We start from the raw sequence: 7,511 nt of genomic DNA, 5'->3' as shown, positions 1-7,511 counted from the left end.
CACACACACACACACACACACACACACACACACACAGACACACACACACACTGACAGTTGAATTACAGACGTACAGTCAGAGGCCACACACAGAGTTATATATCACTCTCTCTTCTTGATTTAATGCTCTTCAGTAAATACATACTGTACTCTCTCTCACACACACACACACACACACACACACACACACACACACACACACACAGCAGCAGCTCTCTGTCATTACAGAGGAACATCTCCACTAAATGACAGACTCTCCTCCTGCTGAACCTCAGGACGTTCAGCAGCAATCAGCAGGAGAGGACTCTTTAAAGTAGAGACACTCCATATTGATATACACCTGAACATCAGCAGGAGAGGACTCTTTAAAGTAGAGACACTACATACTGATATACACCTGAACATCAGCAGGAGAGGACTCTTTAAAGTAGAGACACTACATACTGATATACACCTGAACATCAGCAGGAGAGGACTCTTTAAAGTAGAGACACTACATACTGATATACACCTGAACATCAGCAGGAGAGGACTCTTTAAAGTAGAGACACTCCATACTGATATACACCTGAACATCAGCAGGAGAGGACTCTTTAAAGTAGAGACACTACATACTGATATACACCTGAACATCAGCAGGAGAGGACTCTTTAAAGTAGAGACACTACATACTGATATACACCTGAACATCAGCAGGAGAGGACTCTTTAAAGTAGAGACAGTACATACTGACATTCACCTGAACATCAGCAGGAGAGAACTCTTTAAAGTAGAGACACTACATACTGATATACACCTGGACATCAGCAGGAGAGGACTCTTTAAAGTAGAGACACTACATACTGATATACACCTGAACATCAGCAGGAGAGGACTCTTTAAAGTAGAGACACTCCATACTGATATACACCTGAACATCAGCAGGAGAGGACTCTTTAAAGTAGAGACACTACATACTGATATACACCTGAACATCAGCAGGAGAGGACTCTTTAAAGTAGAGACACTACATACTGATATGCACCTGAACATCAGCAGGAGAGGACTCTTTAAAGTAGAGACACTACATACTGATATACACCTGAACATCAGCAGGTGAGGACTCTTTAAAGTAGAGACACTATATACTGATATACACCTGAACATCAGCAGGAGAGGACTCTTTAAAGTAGAGACACTACATACTGATATACACCTGAACATCAGCAGGAGAGGACTCTTTAAAGTAGAGACACTACATACTGATATACACCTGAACATCAGCAGGAGAGGACTCTTTAAAGTAGAGACACTACATACTGATATACACCTGAACATCAGCAGGAGAGGACTCTTTAAAGTAGAGACACTACATACTGATATACACCTGAACATCAGCAGGAGAGGACTCTTTAAAGTAGAGACACTACATACTGATATACACCTGAACATCAGCAGGAGAGGACTCTTTAAAGTAGAGATACTACATACTGATATACACCTGAACATCAGCAGGAGAGGACTCTTTAAAGTAGAGACACTACATACTGATATACACCTGAACATCAGCAGGAGAGGACTCTTTAAAGTAGAGACACTACATACTGATATACACCTGAACATCAGCAGGAGAGGACTCTTTAAAGTAGAGACACTACATACTGACATTCACCTGAACATCAGCAGGAGAGAACTCTTTAAAGTAGAGACACTACATACTGATATACACCTGAACATCAGCAGGAGAGGACTCTTTAAAGTAGAGACACTACATACTGATATACACCTGAACATCAGCAGGAGAGGACTCTTTCAAGTAGAGACACTACATACTGATATACACCTGAACATCAGCAGGAGAGGACTCTTTAAAGTAGAGACACTACATACTGATATACACCTGAACATCAGCAGGAGAGGACTCTTTAAAGTAGAGACACTACATACTGAAATACACCTGAACATCAGCAGGAGGACTCTTTAAAGTAGAGACACTACATACTGATATAACCTGAACATCAGCAGGAGAGGACTCTTTAAAGTATAGAGACACTACATACTGATATACACCTGAACATCAGCAGGAGAGGACTCTTTAAAGTAGAGACACTACATACTGATATACACCTGAACATCAGCAGGAGAGGACTCTTTAAAGTAGAGACACTACATACTGATATACACCTGAACATCAGCAGGAGAGGACTCTTTAAAGTAGAGACACTAACCATACTGATATACACCTGAAACATCAGCAGGAGAGGACTCTTTAAAGTAGAGACACTACTCATACTGATATACACCTGAACATCAGCAGGAGAGGACTCTTTAAAGTAGAGACACTACATACTGATATACACCTGAACATCAGCAGGAGAGGACTCTTTAAAGTAGAGACACTACATACTGATATACACCTGAACATCAGCAGGAAGAGGACTCTTTAAAGTAGAGACACTACATACTGATATACACCTGAACATCAGCAGGAGAGGAACTCTTTAAAGTAGAGACACTACATACTGATATACCATCCTGAACATCAGCAGGAGAGGACTCTTAAAGTAGAGACACTACATACTGATATTACACCTGAACATCAGCAGGGAGAGGACCTCTTTAACGTAGAGACACTACATACTGATATACACCTGAACATCAGCAGGAGAGGACTCTTTAAAGTAGAGACACTACATACTGATATACACCTGAACATCAGCAGGAGAGGACTCTTTCAAGTAGAGACACTACATACTGATATACACCTGAACATCAGCAGGAGAGGACTCTTTCAAGTAGAGACACTACATACTGATATACACCTGAACATCAGCAGGAGAGGACTCTTTAAAGTAGAGACACTACATACTGATATACACCTGAACATCAGCAGGAGAGGACTCTTTAAAGTAGAGACACTATATACTGATATACACCTGAACATCAGCAGGAGAGGACTCTTTAAAGTAGAGACACTACATACTGATATACACCTGAACATCAGCAGGAGAGGACTCTTTAAAGTAGAGACACTACATACTGATATACACCTGAACATCAGCAGGAGAGGACTCTTTAAAGTAGAGACACTACATACTGATATACACCTGAACATCAGCAGGAGAGGACTCTTTAAAGTAGAGACACTACATACTGAAATACACCTGAACATCAGCAGGAGAGGACTCTTTAAAGTAGAGACACTACATACTGATATACACCTGAACATCAGCAGGAGAGGACTCTTTAAAGTAGAGACACTACATACTGATATACACCTGAACATCAGCAGGAGAGGACTCTTTAAAGTAGAGACACTACATACTGATATACACCTGAACATCAGCAGGAGAGGACTCTTTAAAGTAGAGACACTACATACTGATATACACCTGAACATCAGCAGGAGAGGACTCTTTAAAGTAGAGACACTACATACTGATATACACCTGAACATCAGCAGGAGAGGACTCTTTCAAGTAGAGACACTACATACTGATATACACCTGAACATCAGCAGGAGAGGACTCTTTAAAGTAGAGACACTACATACTGAAATACACCTGAACATCAGCAGGAGAGGACTCTTTAAAAGTAGAGACACTACATACTGATATACACCTGAACATCAGCAGGAGAGGACTCTTTAAAGTAGAGACACTACATACTGATATACACCTGAACATCAGCAGGAGAGGACTCTTTAAAGTAGAGACACTACATACTGATATACACCTGAACATCAGCAGGAGAGGACTCTTTAAAGTAGAGACACTACATACTGATATACACCTGAACATCAGCAGGAGAGGACTCTTTAAAGTAGAGACACTACATACTGATATACACCTGAACATCAGCAGGAGAGGACTCTTTAAAGTAGAGACACTACATACTGATATACACCTGAACATCAGCAGGAGAGGACTCTTTAAAGTAGAGACACTACATACTGATATACACCTGAACATCAGCAGGAGAGGACTCTTTAAAGTAGAGACACTACATACTGATATACACCTGAACATCAGCAGGAGAGGACTCTTTAAAGTAGAGACACTACATACTGATATACACCTGAACATCAGCAGGAGAGGACTCTTTAAAGTAGAGACACTACATACTGATATACACCTGAACATCAGCAGGAGAGGACTCTTTAAAGTAGAGACACTACATACTGATATACACCTGAACATCAGCAGGAGAGGACTCTTTAAAGTAGAGACACTACATACTGAAATACACCTGAACATCAGCAGGAGAGGACTCTTTAAAGTAGAGACACTACATACTGATATACACCTGAACATCAGCAGGAGAGGACTCTTTTAAAGTAGAGACACTACATACTGATATACACTGAACATCAGCAGGAGAGGACTCTTTAAAGTAGAGACACTACATACTGATATACACCTGAACATCAGCAGGAGAGGACTCTTTAAAGTAGAGACACTACATACTGATATACACCTGAACATCAGCAGGAGAGGACTCTTTAAAGTAGAGACACTCCATACTGATATACACCTGAACATCAGCAGGAGAGGACTCTTTAAAGTAGAGACACTACATACTGATATACACCTGAACATCAGCAGGAGAGGACTCTTTAAAGTAGAGACACTACATACTGATATACACCTGAACATCAGCAGGAGAGGACTCTTTAAGTAGAGACACTACATACTGATATACACCTGAACATCAGCAGGAGAGGACTCTTTAAAGTAGAGACACTACATACTGATATACACCTGAACATCAGCAGGTGAGGACTCTTTAAAGTAGAGACACTATATACTGATATACACCTGAACATCAGCAGGAGAGGACTCTTTAAAGTAGAGACACTACATACTGATATACACCTGAACATCAGCAGGAGAGGACTCTTTAAAGTAGAGACACTCCCTGCTGATATACACCTGAACATCAGCAGGAGAGGACTCTTTAAAGTAGAGACACTACATACTGATATACACCTGAACATCAGCAGGAGAGGACTCTTTAAAGTAGAGACACTACATACTGATATTGGGAGGGTGTAGCATGGTTTGTGGACGCTCCCTTTGAGAGCAGATGTTCTTTAACCACAGACTCAGCCAGACGGCCAATACAGAACCAGAAGAGAGACATTCCTGCTCACCAAAACCAAGAGTCCTCCTGAATCCTGAGCTCAGGTGCTCCTCCTCAGGTTTCTGAAACGCACTCTGACAGAGACAGAGATACAAAGAGCTTCACAGGAAGAACAGGATGTGAAAATAAAAGCACAATTTAGGAGAGTTAAAACTACAATACTCACATTTAAGAATGAATGCATTAAAAGTATTATAAAAAGTAGTACAAATAGTCAAATATAATATCGCTACAGAGTATTTTAAAACAGTTTTACTCGTACTTTCCTGCAGTAAAGCGTACGCAGAACACTTTGTACTCCCCGTCGTGTTTATTTTAAACCCAGATTAGACTCTGCCTTGTGTACACAGACAATGTATATATAAATATACAGAGTGTTTATTTATATATAAGTACTGATGAATGCCTCTGGAGTCTAATTGAGGAAACAGGAAGTACAACGTCGGTGTTTCCCTCACATCATCCATCAGAGGGTTTATAAAGACGCAGTGTTCATGTACTTTTACTGCATGTATTAGACATCAGTAATAGCATTTGTACAGGTACTGAATGTATGACACGTTAGCAGTATTTGTACATGCTGTTATATGACATGTTAGCAGTATTTGTACATACTGTTATATGACATGTTAGCAGTATTTGTACATACTGTATATATGACATGTTAGCAGTATTTGTACATACTGTATATATGACATGTTAGCAGTATTTGTACATGCTGTATATATAACATGTTAGCAGTATTTGTACATGCTGTATATATGACATGTTAGCAGTATTTGTACATACTGTTCTATGACACGTTAGCAGTATTTGTACATACTGTTATATGACACGTTAGCAGTATTTGTACATGCTGTTATATGACATGTTAGCAGTATTTGTACATACTGTATATATGACATGTTAGCAGTATTTGTACATACTGTATATATGACATGTTAGCAGTATTTGTACATGCTGTATATATGACATGTTAGCAGTATTTGTACATGCTGTATATATGACATGTTAGCAGTATTTGTACATACTGTTCTATGACACGTTAGCAGTATTTGTACATACTGTTATATGACACGTTAGCAGTATTTGTACATACTGTATATATGCCATGTTAGCAGTATTTGTACATACTGTTATATGACACGTTAGCAGTATTTGTACATACTGTATATATGACATGTTAGCAGTATTTGTACATACTGTTATATGACACGTTAGCAGTATTTGTACATACTGTTATATGACATGTTAGCAGTATTTGTACATACTGTTATATGACACGTTAGCAGTATTTGTACATACTGTATATATGACACGTTAGCAGTATTTGTACATACTGTATATATGACATGTTAGCAGTATTTGTACATACTGTATATATGACATGTTAGCAGTATTTGTACATACTGTTATATGACACGTTAGCAGTATTTGTACATACTGTATATATGACATGTTAGCAGTATTTGTACATACTGTATATATGACATGTTAGCAGTATTTGTACATGCTGTTATATGACACGTTAGCAGTATTTGTACATGCTGTTATATGACACGTTAGCAGTATTTGTACATACTGTATATATGACATGTTAGCAGTATTTGTACATACTGTATATATGCCATGTTAGCAGTATTTGTACATACTGTTATATGACACGTTAGCAGTATTTGTACATACTGTATATATGACATGTTAGCAGTATTTGTACATACTGTATATATGACACGTTAGCAGTATTTGTACATGCTGTATATATGACATGTTAGCAGTATTTGTACATACTGTATATATGACACGTTAGCAGTATTTGTACATACTGTATATATGACATGTTAGCAGTATTTGTACATGCTGTTATATGACACGTTAGCAGTATTTGTACATACTGTTATATGACATGTTAGCAGTATTTGTACATACTGTATATATGACACGTTAGCAGTATTTGTACATGCTGTTATATGACATGTTAGCAGTATTTGTACATACTGTATATATGACACGTTAGCAGTATTTGTACATGCTGTTATATGACATGTTAGCAGTATTTGTACATACTGTATATATGACACGTTAGCAGTATTTGTACATACTGTATATATGACATGTTAGCAGTATTTGTACATGCTGTTATATGACACGTTAGCAGTATTTGTACATACTGTTATATGACATGTTAGCAGTATTTGTACATACTGTATATATGACATGTTAGCAGTATTTGTACATGCTGTTATATGACATGTTAGCAGTATTTGTACATACTGTATATATGACACGTTAGCAGTATTTGTACATGCTGTTATATGACATGTTAGCAGTATTTGTACATACTGTATATATGACACGTTAGCAGTATTTGTACATGCTGTTATATGACA

The sequence above is a fragment of the Trematomus bernacchii genome, unplaced genomic scaffold (assembly GCF_902827165.1).
Source record: "Trematomus bernacchii unplaced genomic scaffold, fTreBer1.1, whole genome shotgun sequence".
NCBI classification, from domain to species: Eukaryota; Metazoa; Chordata; class Actinopteri; order Perciformes; family Nototheniidae; genus Trematomus; species Trematomus bernacchii.
The sequence above is the reverse complement of the archived record's forward strand: the minus strand, read 5'-3'. Positions refer to the sequence as shown.